Consider the following 15,576-nt stretch of genomic DNA (forward strand, 5'->3'; position numbering starts at 1 on the left):
AGTGATTCTATTCCTCCAAACATAAGGTGGAGTCAGTGACCTTCTCCTCACTCCACTTGAGTGTCCTCTTCGAGAATGAGAGAGTCCATTTTAAGAAAGGGAATGTACATCCTACACTGGTACTGGGAATCCCACTGAATGACAGGGAGCAGTTCTACAGCAATTGCTTTGTTTAAAATGCAAAATGTGGATGTGTTCAGAGGTGGTATCAGCATCAATCACTGTATGCAAATACTGCCTGTGGAGAAGAGCTTCCCCTGTAAGTCACTCCTCACTGCCCTAATCGAGTTAGCACTAGTGACTGAGGGCATGTTGAATGTTGATGGGCTGCTGATAGTGCTGTCCCAGGAGAAGATTAATAAAAGGCAGCAGGAGTGCTTAGCCCCAAGCTGGACACCAAGTCAGACAGGGGGATGAGGGGAAAGAACAAGGGTATCTTTCTATCTAGAAGCTGTTGCCCATTACCACAGATATACAAAAAAGCAAAACTTTGCAGCCCTCTCCCACAGTCATTAGCACACTTGTGGAGGAAGGTCAGCACAGACCACATGCACTGACTTGAACAGGTGGCATTGCTGACTTGTGGTTTGTAGTCACAGAGGAATATGGATCCATAAATGAGAGGTAAAAACCCATGCAACTCCACTGCTATTAAGCTTAGATGTACCTAAAACAGGAGTCTGCATGCAGTCTAGGGAACCATAAACTGACACTGGAAACTAGAGTTGCAGATGATGAAGGATTTCTGTAACATATCATGAAGGAGAAGCAAAACACATTGCATGTGGTCTCAACAGTCATCAGGGAGAAAATAATTGCAACTCTTGCGCCAGCTCTGCAAGACAGGTGGTAGCAACCCTTCAACACCCATAGCCAGTGCCTGGTGAGGTGACAGCACGAGTCCCAGCACTGGACTACCTGTGACTGCATGGGAATGGTTTTCAGGTGCTGGTGATCTCTATCCAAGCCACAAAGGCAAGGCTCTGGCTGGAGGGACTAGTACCAACTACGAGTGAACTTCAGCCCTTGTCCCATTCTGGCAGATGAACTGTAAGTACTGCTAATGATGGTCACCAACATCATTCCCTCTTTCTCAGCAGCCAGAGCAGTAGGAGGAGAGTGGGGCAGGTGCAGATGTTCTCAATCTTTTCAGTGCTGAGATCAGAAAAGGAATGGAGCGCTGTAGGAGTCGGGTTACAGGAAGGTTGCTGGATGGGGCATCCTGGGAAATGAAATCCCAAAGTACTCCCACACACATGGGCAGTGAGCTACCCCATGGTGATTGGTCAAGGGAGTCATGTGTTGTTTTGAGGTGCATATATAAGTTGTTGTCTGATTGGAATAAAGAGGATTTGGTGCTGAACCCTCAACCAAGCTAGCTGGGTCCGTGTAATTTATTTACGTATTATATTAATACGCCACAGAGGGCTGTTAGCTAGGTTGCTTTTAATCCATTCATTGACAGCAGTTTTACTGCCTGCAGTTCCCTCTTTTCTTAGTAGTCAACTCCTAAGCCTTCTACCTTGTCACCTGCTCTCAGCTTCTCCCATCATCGCCTTGGCCACAACAATTGGTGCTTACTGCACCAAATTGTTACCAACAGTTTCCCTCTTCTCACAGACTCCTGTTGCAGACCTCTGCTCTGAGCTCCTCTTCCACCATGTTGGGCCTCCTCAGAACTTGAGCTATTGTCCCATCACTCCCATGAGATACTGTCAGCATCTTGAAGAGGGAGAATCTTCTCTTTTAGGTATGTGTAAAATGCTCAGAACATTTATATTGCTCTATAAATAAGGATAGTAAGAGTCTAATTCTGGTAACTCTGGCAGATGTATAGAAAAAGGATGATGGCCTACCCATGGAATGAGATCATTCATCTTACGGGAAGATTTCATACCAAAATGGGCTTCTGCCTGAGGTCCAGTACCTATCAAAATTCTTCTCAGTCTAGCAAGAGCAAAGATAGTACTGTGTTATGGAGCCGATTTAATGCAACAATTCTAAGCACTGCACGTCTGACTGGCAAGAAATACAGAACTACAAAGAGTTCATTTAAGAAATAATGTCCAGATGTGCCAGACAGTGAAGTGAACTTTTGTTTTCCTGGAAGACACCTAATAGCATAGGGCCAACCTGGTCCATGAGGAGCTTGACGTCAAAGAGGGTACCACCATCCGAGCTGTAGATTTGTAATGCATGCCCTTCTAAACCACTAAGAGGACACCAGACCCAGTTCTCCCACTAAAGGAGCTCACATCATTAAAAACCTCACAGAGTTGGCCCTGCTGCAAGAGCCTCACCATCACAGTCTAATTCTTTAAGGTGGGTGAGGAGTCCCATACAGGGTGTACACAGTAATTCTACAAACACAATACAATGCTTGTAGGCTTCTAGAGATGAGACTTACCATTGCTGCTGAACCAGAAGTGAGACGGGGAAGGAAGGAAAAACAAATCCTTCAGCGCAGTTCATGTTTACACCACAAATGGTAGCGGTGTGCTGCATACCTTCAGCTCCAAACTACATTTTTGCAAGCTTCAGGTTGTTGTTATCTGAAAACATTGCCAGAGCAGGAAGGAAGGGGTGAATAGTAAGTCTCCATGCTGTCATCTTCAAAACCCATCAGATATTTCTGCCTTCCTCTGAGTTATTTCAGCTTGTCTAGAGAAACTGACGTACCATTGATCTGCAGTTTAGAGGGCTATTTATGAATCATTTTGGGACATAGATACAAGACAGAAGATGGTAGGATGCTCTTTCAGTTCTGTGCTAGCCCCACATATTCCACAGTTCTGACACAGGCATGCTATAGCCCAAGCAGATTTGACAGACTCACCTGAAGGGTAGGAATTTTGCACGCTGCATCCCTTTCTTCATTTCTAGCATTTGAATGCTTACGTCCTTCCACAGACACTAGCTATATAAGATTTCCCAAGACTGAGGATCAGCTACCATCTCTATGGGATAAAATAAGGTTACTATCAGCTCTCCACTCCATGACTGGAGCTGCTCTTCCAAAGCCCAAGAGCTGAAACCCAGTCAAAGCATCGCCATTAGTCACAACAGTAGTTTCAGGGGGCAGAAATAATACTCCCCTTTTCTAATACCCAGTGGACAGACAGTTTGTTTCAGGCATACAAGCAGTTTCCCTACCAGGGCAGGAGTGGAGTGGGAGCAGAAAACCTAACAAAGGGGGAGGACGGGTGAGCAGTAGGTTCTGGCTTTACAAGAGGATGATAAATGATAACACCATTAGGAACAAAACCAAACATCTTTCATGCTGTCAGAGCAGTGAAACCATCACAAAACAAGATAGGGGTAGAGAGCAGTGCGGTTGCTTTCCAGAGAAGCACACAACTATAAAGTTACTTCTGCTCTGAGTCAACAACCTGATTCATCTCCCCTTGGTTTCCACAGAAAAGGGCAGGGTAAAAAGGGGTAATCACTTCTCTCCAGTTAGCCAAGAGTTTCAGCTGCTCCACATTGAATTGAATTCAATAGACAGGGTCAGGCCAGCATTGGATGCTAGTGCAGAAGACTTGTAAGAGGATGTGGATTGCACAGCACTATATGATCATGAACTTCTTCCCACACTGCCCTAGTAATTATGAAAGGGTACGATGGGACACTGTCATAAGACAGATAGGAAAGCAGTACAGATGAGTACCACAGTGTCCAATATCATTCAGAATTTTCCCCCAGATTCAAACTCCACAGAAAGCTTTACCTTCCTGCAGATAAGCATAAAAATTCCTTCCTGTGGCTCACTTCATCTTCACAGGAGGAGGTTATCCACATATTTAACTGTCCATGAACTAGGTAGGCATCCTCATGTCACTGCAGACAACAACTCTGTAAGGCCTGATCAAGCAGGAAGGCTCTGCACACCAGCTTGGACTTGTCTTCTTTTGGATCTGAGGCCTGCTGGCTACTTTCCCTCCTGCTATGAGGGGTGGCTATGGTCACAGACACTTAGCAGAAGATATCTCCTCCAACAGAGACCCGAGGTTTTGAATTGCTTTTTTCATGCTGGGCTTGGCCCTTTTTTTCCCTTATACTCCAGCTGTCTTTTCTGCATCCTGCGTGGCTCCTGCTTTGGGGCATGCTTTCTCCCCAAGTCAAAATGGATGATTCAAGCCATGTGCCTGACATGGAAAACCATGTGTTACTGCACTAACACCAACATTAGTTCCCAATAAGGTCACACACTGAAGAGCTTAGAAAGCTCCTGAACTGGAAAACAGGGAGAAAGAGAGGAACTCGAGAGTAAGGAATACTGATCCTACAGGATTATAAGGTGAACCACAGGCAGTCTTAACTGTGATTGTAAATAAAACATCTGTGATGAGAGTCAAAGTCTAGGGTGAAACAGTTGTTTGGGAAAGCAAAAAAATCATCCAGCTGAACTGAGCAAAATCTACGATGTATAAAACCTGAAACCAAAAGCCTATGACACAAACCATAAAGATGTCTTGTCTCTTGATAATGACCTTACGAAAGCATCTTCTATCAAAGCACCAGTCTCCTCCACAGGAAATGTAGTCAGTCTTGATCTAGTGTCCCCACTGCTATTCCCATGTCATTCCAGCCTAGACGGCTGTGTAATGCCCCACCATCTCTATTTCCAAGCAGTCAGATCCTCTAGTACCTGCCTATCTCTCACTCCAATTCCGGATCTCTCTTATCACATAAAATAGGTTTTTAAAATGCATATTTAATTTCATGGAATTTATATGCCACTGAGGAGAAATTCATGCCCTCCCTCCAAATGAAAGAAGGAAGAAATAAAATCCTGTCCTTGACTTAACCTTTAACATGCAGTATCTCATCAAGGATGGAATTCATTCAGCAACGGTTCATTGTAACTTTACTTCTAAATCACAAGAGACCAATGTCTGACCCACAGGCCAATTATAGCCTCTGGAACTGTACAGCAGTATGGGATAGCCTGGTGACTCTTTTATCACTCAAATAGTTTACAGTGGTTGTTTCTAAAGGTCCCAGTGTACAATGTTCACCTCAGACCATATGAGTTCTGTGGAGCACCACATGGTTTGCTATGTAGTTTTCCTGGCTTGCATCTTTGTCTTGACATGGGGGACCTTTAATTTGTTGCGCTGGACCCTATCACCAATGTTTTTACAAGAAAAGAAGTGGGTTAGAATTCCAGCTATCTGCAAGGTCCACAACTGCAAGGTCTCCATTAAGTGTTGTTCCCACCAGAGGTGCTGTGTACCCCACAGGAGCACACACAGGGTTAACATGCTTGAATTTCTTCCTGGAGACAAATGGTTTGTGTTGAGGAACTGCTGCTGGGAAGGAAGGAAAAAAAAAAGACCCTTTTTTATTATTCCGAGGTGCATTTTAATTTGCACAAGCGACATTGTGTCTGTGATGGATTACACAAAGGGAAACATTACAGCCCAGCAAGCTTGGCAAGGAAAAAAAATAGGGGAGGTATGGGGAGGATTAAAAACAACCTATTACAATGCAGAATTCTGATAAGAGATCCATGATGCCTTCAGAGCAGGAGTATGTAGAGCTCAGGATACCAAGGAAGTGAAGTGGCATGGTATAGGGTGAGGGAGTGGGAGTACAGAGTGGAAGAGATTCCTTGGTCATACAGTCCACTCTTTTCCTCCTATCAGTGTCATCACAGAAGCCCTTTCATAAAAGATCAGGTTCCATCTTAAAATTAATTTTTTTTTCTTTATGTTGCAGAATCTCACTTTTCTTTCTGATGGTTAGAAACCTTTGTTTAATTTCCAGATTAATTTATTCTCAGCCAGTTTATACCCATTTGTTCCTGTGCCAACATTGTCCTTAAGCTTAAATAGCTCTCTCTTGCGGGTTTTGCGGTTTGATGTATTTATAGGCAGAAATCATATCCCCTCTTTCCTCATTTTGCCTGACTAAACTAGCAAAGTTCTTCATATCCTGCAAAACACATTCCTCATATGACTGGTCACCCTAGTACTTTTCTGTGCTCTGTTGCACTTTGTCCCCGTCCCTCTGGGATGGTGGTGACTGGAATTGTATGTGTTATTTCAGGAGTGGCCGTAACAGGCTCTCAGAACATTGCACAATAATTCCATTTCTCTACTGGAAGCATCTGTATGCTAAAAATGCCTCCTGGCTTTGGACCTTTCATCAGCACCATACTGATCATTTGGCCAAGGCCAATGGTCAAGACAAGATCGCTCCTGAGAAAACCTTCCTTTCAGCATAATACTTCGACTTTCAGGAGTACCTGTTGCTGTCCTCCCATTCAGCCACCCTTGTGATTCCTCCACTAATCACCTTGTGCCACCTTATCTAATGATTTTCTGAACTCATGATAAACAAGCTCTAGCCAGTTATCTTATCAAAGCCAGCTATCTCATTGCTTTTTATCCCATCTTCATTTTTGCTCTTGTGCAGGTCTTTTTCCTTTAAGAGTACAAAACTACTGTATAAACTGCAGAAAAAACCCTATTGCCTGCTAATGGTATATGGTTTACGGCTCAACATTAGGTAATTAAGTCCCCTTGTTGGGGCAAGCAATGGTGATGTGCCATAGTCTCTTTACTACAATATTGTACTTTCTTACACACTCTTTGGGGTCTCAGCAACATAAACAGACTCCTTGTACTTTTTTTTTTTTTCAGCTAGCCTGTTCTTGTTCTGAACTAATATAAAAAAGCATTTCTCCAGAGATACTAGTGTCTTGAATTAAAGGAGATAGATTTCTAGCACTTAGGGATGAAGACATTTAATAACAATAAAAATGCAGCTTGGTAGGTGGTCTGAGAAATGCCCTACCACAGCAGGAAAGACTTGAGAAAGTAAGCTGAATTAGGCAGACTGTTGGTAGTCTGAAGCATCACATTTTGTACTGTGAACCACGGGGAGTATTTGAAGTGACCGCAATAAATATGTACTTGTTAATTTATAGGACATATCTTCTTATAAAAATCCAAGCACATCTATAGAAAGGAATGAAAAACTCCCATCCAGAACATCCTCATTAATAAGCACATAATAAAAAGAGCCAGGCTACTCCAAAATTAACCTAAGTTCCAATTCAGAATAAGACTGATCACCTGGAAACACCAGCTACTTCCCTGAAAGCTACACGAGCTCAAAATTTTTCCTAACCAGAAGCTGAAAGCCTACTACCATAAACCCTGGAGGCTTTTCCTCCAGAAGAAATAGATGAACCCTGTAGAATCACTAAGGTCATATAGCCATAGCTGGGCTCTGGTGCACCACGTGAGTGGTTTCTGTTGAAAGCTGTTGGCCAATAGTGCATGCTGCAATGTAAACACATAGCTATTTGTCTCTCCTGTACTTCTATAAATGAAATGGTGGTTAAACCCATATGGGAAGGTGTGAGTACTTGAAGCCTAATGACTCCAAAAGTGATGTGCTTGTTTTCATAAAGGTATCGTTACTTGTCATGAGTAAACTCAATCAGGTCTCACAAAATCATGCTGTATTCTGATTTCTTGTGCCTTATCAATAAGAAATGCTCTACTGCTTCTATGTGTCTGGCCCTGACAAATACTACAGGCACAGTGCAACTGTTCTCCTGCCTCTCTCCATGTCTTTCCTGGAAAATTACGGATTGGATCCATTCTTTTGGTAAGGGAGGAACCGAACCCTGCATCCTTTCCTGCTGCCTCAATCAAACTATAACGCAAAAGATCACAAATGCTTCTTTTTGATTCCAAAGTCAATAAGGTTAATTCTGCATAACTGCTAACAGAAGGTAACATATAACATATTCAAAGTCAGGTTTTGTAAATGTATTTTTCATTTTCCCCATTATCTGTGGCTCTGGCATCCCAGTACTCTATGTTAATGAAGACTTGAGTGTTAACAGAATAGAGTTAAACTTTGCTGCTCTAAGACTCTAGAAAGATCAGTGTTAGATTTGTATTTCCCATATCCCAAAAGTAAGAAATCCCAAAGTCAACTTCCAGAAAAGGGTAAGTGAAAAATTTCCATGGTCTGTTCCTTCTGAAGTCTGCTTTTCTCTCTGTGCCTCACTGTCCTTCTGGCTAAAGCTTTTGCAAGCAGACATCTTAGTGTATGCATGAAGAAACCATGTCTCTCTCCTCAGAACACACATAAACTCCACTTTTTCCTCTGAAAGAGTAAAATGGGCTTTTTTAACTAAATTCATTGCAGAAAATTAATAAATGTACAGTATTATTTGGAAAAATCAATGTCAGATAATTAGCAACCAGCAGGTAAGTGTTGCTATAGGAGGAGAGTGAATGCATTAGATGACTCATTCACACTGAATGCTTTAGTTCAAGTGTTAAGTCCTGTCCCTTTACACTGTTATTGTCACTGAAAAACTAACAGAACTGAAAAAGGTACTGATGACTTTTTCTAGGCAGGGATTCTGAAATAGAGACATTTCCCTCTATTCCAGTGCATCCCTAATCCTGCCAGCTCCTTTCTCTCCTAAGTGAGGCTTATGCAAGCAGGCAGTACAGCCTAATTGGTTTCTTTGTTGTGACCAACATATGAGGGGATCAGATCAGGAGCTCCATGATAACCTTCCTCACTGAGATTTGTTTTCAAGACACAATGGATGTGGCAGGTACCATTAGCCTGAAGATCTCTCAATATGGGAAGGGAAGGGCCCTTTCTCACAGTGATGGTATCGTAAACATTCAGTCATCCAAGTGAGGCCCACCATCCTTCTGTGGAACAAATAGGAAGTTTTCAGTCCCCTTCCTGGTGCACTAACATGGACCCAGCTGGGGAGGGAGGGACAAACCTTCTCTTCAGATTCCCGAGCAAAATACTCTGGTTGGAGGGTGACAGTACTGAGAACAGGAAGCAGGGAAAATCATTGATGGCCATTGTTTCTGCCATAGTTGCTCTGCAGGTAAAGCCTCAGGCACATCCATGATCCCACATCAAATCTGGGTTTTAAAAAAAAAATTATTCCACCTCAAATTCATTGGTATTCTACCACTGAATCTCTCAGATATGCTCTTGCTCCCAGCTAGCAAAGTCAGTGCTGCTTGAACTAGGGAGTGGACAGCTGGTGTTACACAGAAGGCGAATTGGTAGGTGATAAAGAGAATGCAATGCCCTTGCTTCTTATATATGGGGGCTGTGAGGAAGCTCCTAACAGGTCCAAAGGAAAATGAAATGGGGTGGAAGGCAGTCCAGGCAAGCCCAGCAGTCTCTGACTGCAGTCTTAGACAGCTCTGCAAGGTTTCAGAATACTCAACACAACTGTCTCTCTGTTTGGACACAGAGCCTGCATGTCAGTGTTTTCCCAGAAAAACACAAGCTGCAGGAAGGAAATACTGACTTCTAGCAGCCAGATATTGACAACAACAAAAAAGAATCCTTTTAAAAGTTCCTTCCCTGTCAAATTTCATACTGCCATGAAACAATGTAGCTGTCAGAGCATCTAATAAATATAAGTTTAAAAATGCTTGATTCAAGGCAAACTAAGGTCAGCACCTTTTTCTCTAGAATGAGACTTCTTTGAAGCAGTGGGTATTTCTAGGGAAACTCTGAACATTAAATCAGTCATGCAGAGTTTTTCAACAATGAGTAGAGCAAGGTAGTGGATCTGTCATGTCACTGTTCAGTATATGCCAGGTCCTTGGGAGGAGCCAGATGGAAGATTAATCTACTGTTGAACTACCATTTTAAAATTATGTTCAAAAAATACAGGTAAAGCGTCAAGGATCTTCACCTAAAAGAGACAGTGTCACCAGCCTGCTGATGTATCAGCTGTTAAGCTAGTGCCCATATAGGTAAAGTGAATCTTAGTTATCCTGTAAGTCACGAAACAGCTATGAACTAATTCCATGTGTACTGGGTGACTTTGCCAAGATTCGGTCAAATATTTTACATTACTTAAAACAACAGTGTCAGGTTACAATTACTAAAGAAGTCTCAAGTCACACAAGACTTTAGATATTATATCCAAAACTTTTATGGGGCAAAGTTTACATGTCCATGGACTATTGTTCTTCTGAAAAGATAAGTTCAAAGATTTTCTCTCATTAACTCTCTAGGGACTTTCTGCTGCTCCCTAGCCTCTTAGAGAGCTGCACAAGCTCTCCTTTTGCTGCACATTTCAGGAAATCTGACATGCTGGAAACACTGTGCAGAAGTGCCATTTGTTTAGCATTCCCATCTGATTCTATGCTGGCAACTTTCCTCCACAGTTCTATCAAAAGAGGATCACCACTGTCATCTTCTTGCCTACACAGGCCATAGGGACTAGGATACTCCCAAGTCAGGAATATTCAGTTTAGTTCAGTAGTTTCCATTTTGATGTCAGCCCAGTGCTAGACACCTCTGATGTACTAGGAAGAGCCTTGCCAGCAGGTCAAGGGAGGTGATCCTGCCCCTATACTTGGCCCTGGTGAAGCCACATCTGGAGTGCTGTGTCCAGTTCTGGGCTCCTCCATGTACTCAGAGACATGGAACTCCTGGAGCAAGCCCAGCAGAGAGCTACAAAGATTATTAAGAGACAGAAGCATCTCTCTGATGAGGGAGATGCTCAGGCTCAGGGAGCTGGGCCTGTTCAGCCTTGAGAAGAGATGATTGTCTCTAAGTATCTGAAGGGAGGGTGTCAAGAGGAAGGATCCAGGCTCTTCTCAGTGGTGTCAGGCAATAGGACAAGAGGCAATGAGCAGAAACTGATGCACAGAAGTTCCACCTGAACTTGAATGAGGAAGAAATTCTTTACTGTGTGGGGGAGCTCACACTGAGATTGCCCAGAGAGGGTGTGGAGTCTCCCTCAATGGAGATATTCAAGAACTGTCTGGATGCAATTCTGTGCAATGTGCTCTATGATGACCCTGCCTGAGCCAGGAGGTTGGACCAGATGGCCCACAGTGGCCCCTTCCAACCTTACCCAGTCTGTGATTCTGTGATTCCGTGAATCTTCTCTCTTCAGCAAAGACAAATTTTTAAATAACAGTATCAATAACCTCTTTCTCCATTATGCTTTTAATGATAATAAAGTATTATGAATAAATACAGATAAACAGAAGAATGCACTTCACCCTGACAAGTCTGGACTTTGAGTCAGCAGCATTCCCTGCATATCAGAAGCATGGCTCTCTTTTAGGCTCTATTTTCATGTGCACAGTCAATAGCAGAATTAAGAATTACTTTGTACTGCTCTTAATGGAAAGATTTCCAATGTAGAGTGCACCTTTGCACACTTTTTGGAGGTACTTAAAAGTGCCCAACATAATATTGTATTTTGAATCACATGAAGATGCTTGAGGATGAAGCCAAATTTCCACCATTTCCAAGTAACTCTCTTTTATGCATGGATTGCCCAGCCCAGAGTACAATGAGTTCAGAGTATCGTTGGTCTTTAGGGTGACGTGCAGCAGTATTATTGATTACCAAGCTGCATAGTGAGTGCCAGCAACCATTCTTTGCCTGACAGGATGGAGGGAGTATATATGAATCATGTGGGATAGGAATGACTTGAGTCATGCTCAGTTAGTTCCTCTATTTCTTTATTGAAAGATATCTGTGATGGTCCTTGGTCAGAAAACAGTACTTAGAGCATTAAAGAATGGGAATAAAGACAAAATGAGAATAGAGAGTGGAAATGAGAACACAGAGGATTTTCTCAACTCTTTCCCTGAAGAGAAAAAAGATAAACTGCCAGATACACATGAAATGATGTGCTCCTTTTGCCACCCTTGCTGTAAAGGCCTTATGTCAAGAAGTTGCAGTATAATTAACTCCTGTTTTGTCTTACTATTTATGCATAAAGGCTGCAGCTCCTCAGATGGAGATGGCAATACCCACTGCAGAGCATGCCAGCTATTTCCTTGCTCCTGGGTTCTGGCACCAGCCAATTCCTTTGTGTGATTTATCACCTGGTAATCCATCTCCTCCATCCATTATCCTGCACAAAAATCGGCTCTGGACAGCCGCTTTCTCTGCAGCATAGCAGGCAGAGCTGTCACTTTGCCTACCCTGTTCTCAGCAGGGCAAGGGAGTTTTCTCTTTCCATATTCAGTAAACCTCAAGGCAATTTGGTTGAGTGTCTTACAGGTGGAAATAAAAACTGTGCACATTAAGCCAGACTGATGACCTGTGTAAACATTTCCCTTCAGTTGGGATGAGTCTTCCAACTTAGGAGTTGCCAGCATCTCTAGGATTCATGCAAGTTAGCCCTCCTAAACCTTTTTTACTTTCCACAAGCTATTTAAGTCTTAATTAATTAAGCATCCAAAAACTATTCCACTAAAATCAAATAGAACTATTCCTTCTATACTGAACTGATAAATGTGACATACAGTGATTTCAAATGCTCCAACTGCATCTTGTGCAAACATTCAGAAATAATTCATGTTGTGAAACAATATATATAAGAAAAACAATACATTATTGCATGCTAATTCTTTGATGTTTGAAACCTATTTCTAGGATTTTTATATATGCAATCCATATCCATCCAGCATCTAAATAGTGCACCAGACTTACAGTACGCTAGACTACCATTCATAAGTAGCTTCAAAGGTTTTATATTAGAAAGTGTAACTATATCAATAAATTCAACACATGCTCCCAAAGTAGACATTTGCTTGTTAGTACAAGCTTGGTTTAAGTCAGTTTCATGTATGGAATCATCGAAGCCAACAAAAATTTCTTGTGTGGCCCTTGTTTAAATTATCAGGGTTTCAGCACAGATCAGTTCCTCTGTATTTATATGACAGCTAGCTAGAAGTAATCCAGTGTAAATATTAGCAGTGGTGAAGCATATGCAGAAAAATAACACAGCATAATATAAATTAAAATTCTCCTGCCTGCAGCTGTGAAGCTCAGAAAATATCTCTATTTTGCAAAAAAGCTCTGTGTACAATAAAGAAAAAGGGAAAAAAGGAAAAAAATGTGTTTTCCTTCAAAGACTCAACAAAAAGCAGCACATCCTTTCAAGAACAAGACTTTCACCTTTGATATAGCTGTATGGGATCTAGAATTTGTCAGGTGCTTAGGGAGAAGGCTCATAAACCCAAAGAGAGTTCAGGTTTGGGAAAATAATTAATTTCTATTCCTCTCCTTCAGCTCAGTCAACCTCATGGGGGGAGGTGCCAGAAAACATTCATGCCCTCCTTCTCTTCAAATTAAAAAAAAAAGTAGATGAGGAGGGAAAGGGGAAACAAAGATACAGAAAGAAACTTGGGAGGGGAGGAGTAGGGATAGGGAACTGAGAAGCAAGAAGAAAAAAGCATTTGTAAAATTAAAAGGCAGGGCCCCATCAGATTGTGTCGGGCAGGGGAAAGCGTGTCGTAGGCAGGAGTAATTGGTAATCGGAGCAGAAGTGAAGAAGGGGATGATTTATGGGAGCATGGAGACAGGGGTGGAATAATTTTTGGAGCAGAACGGGGAACTTACTGAACGCCTGAAACTCAGCTACTTATCCACTCGTTCTTGTGATAAATTAGCTCTTGTTTAAAGTAACCAGAGCTCCATTTTTCATTCTGATTACTACACTTGATATCTCTCTCTCTCCTTCTGTTTCTCTCTGACCACTGCCCCTTAGCAGTTTCTCTGAGCTGAGGCAATGGGTTTATGGAAACTCTTCACCCCTCCATTACACTGTTTCCCCCCTCCCCCTTCCAATTACTATATGGTTAACCCTTTAAGTTGCTGTGTGTTTCTCCAAGCTGCTTAAACTGTTTCTGAGGGTTGACTTGGGAACATATGGAATATGATCCTCCATTTATGCTATGGTAGGGGGAAGGTGGGGGTGTGGGGGTGCACAATGCTTGCTTGTGTACAGAACGAGCACAGTGGTATGTCATGGCTTCCAGTGTATGTACTTGCCATGTTTGGAAGGCAGCACCATGTCTGGCCTAGAGCACATCATTAATAGGAACGATTTATTTTACGGTACCACTCAAAGCCACCACACCTCCCTCAGGGTCAAGGTCTAACTGTTCAGTTTACTGCCTAAATCCATGTGAAGACTCAGGTGAGACACAACAGGCAAGACTGAAATAAGTGGCAGAAAGAAGGTGAAATACAGTGACTGATTCACTTTAAGAAAAAAATAATTTAAAAATATGCTTTTAGTAAAGAAATTTTAAGACAAATAAATGCTAATAAATATCAAGTTTCTTACTGACCTCAGAACCAGTTATTTACCTAAAAGCATCAAGATACTGAAGTGGATCACAAGGAAAGATTTGAAGCATGAAGTGATTTTGCCAGTCAGCTTGGAATACAAAAGACAAAGTATAAAGGATACCACAGGAGACAGACCAGCTAGGTTTCTGCTATCTTCCCTTATGAGTAAGAAAGACATGAAAAGCAAATTGCTGAGAATACTGAGGAATAAAGAACAAAAACAGACAAGCTAAGAGTTGGGTCATTATTTCCATTAGTCTAGAACTAGGATATAAAAGGAAGAAGGGATTGTCACTACAATGAAAAGATGACAAAGTAATTTTTCCAAACACAAATAATCACAGAATCATAGAATCACAGAATCAGCTGGGTTGGAAGGGACCTCCAAGATCATCAAGTCCAACCCTTGATCCACTACCACTGTGGTTACTAGACCATGGCACTAAGTGCCACATCCAGTCTCATCTTAAAAACCTCCAGGAACGGGGAATCCACCACTTCCCTGGGCAGCCCATTCCAACACCTGATTACCCTTTCTGTAAATAATTTCTTCCTAATATCCAACCTAAACATCCCCTGGCACAGCTAAAGACCATGCCTTCTTGTCTTTCTGATAGTTGCCTGGGAGAAGAGACCAACCCCCACCTGGCTACAACCTCCTTTCAGGGAATTGTAGAGAGTGCTGAGGTCTCCCCTGAGCCTCCTCTTCTCCAGACTGAACAACCCCAGCTCCCTCAGCCTCTCCTCATAGGACTTGTGCTCAAGTCCCTTCACCAGCCTTGTTGCTCTTCTCTAGACCTGCTCCAGCACCTCAATATCCTTCCTGAACTATACACAGTACTCCAGGTGTGGCCTCACCAGCACTGATGCGATGTTCACTTCAGTTGCTATTAATGTCAGGAGCTTGGCACAATTGAAAAAGTTACGGCAGGTGTAAGGACATATTTAGACCTATATTGGTTGGTGTGGAGGCCAACAGCTAAGCACCTGCACAAAAAGCCAATTTCTATATATACAATCTCAGAAGATGTGACCTTACAGTCCAGCTGTTCCTTAACTTCCCCCCTGCCTGGAGTCATTACACCTTCTTAGCTGCTTTTGTGTCAGTCACCAAACAATAAGGTATCATGTGAGCAAAGGGTACCTGATCTGGCACACCACAGCAGCACATGACCTCCCATATAAAGCAGCACAGTCATAAAGCCTTGTAGAAAAAGTAGGCTGCCTGCCTGGCTCCGGAAAAACTCCATCACATACAACGGGACACAACATTGGTTAAACCACACATTCAGTCCTAACTCTTGTGAAGGAACCCTGTTCTGATGAGTCTTGGTCTGTCTGATTAGCTGCTACCGTCTGCCCTGTGACACCTCACATACTGACAGACTGAATACAGTCTCCTAGGTACAGGGCAGCTAAATCACACTGAGGTACATTCGAAATTGT

At 42.5% G+C, this 15,576-nt stretch overlaps 1 long non-coding RNA gene across 3 annotated transcripts in view; it reads right to left on the reverse strand.

The window, feature by feature from the left end:
- Positions 1–2,391: 2,391 nt before the first annotated feature.
- Positions 2,392–15,576, reverse strand: part of LOC135416090 (uncharacterized) — a 104,005-nt gene continuing 90,820 nt past the window's right edge. For 2 of the 3 annotated variants that reach the window (XR_010431436.1, XR_010431435.1), the window contains one exon: positions 2,393–2,552. This is a non-coding gene — a long non-coding RNA (uncharacterized LOC135416090). Of the gene's footprint in view, positions 2,553–15,576 lie in introns of all 3 variants that reach the window. The other variant, XR_010431433.1, reaches the window with a different exon arrangement.

This window comes from Pseudopipra pipra, chromosome 6 (genome assembly GCF_036250125.1).
Source record: "Pseudopipra pipra isolate bDixPip1 chromosome 6, bDixPip1.hap1, whole genome shotgun sequence".
NCBI lineage: Eukaryota > Metazoa > Chordata > Aves > Passeriformes > Pipridae > Pseudopipra > Pseudopipra pipra.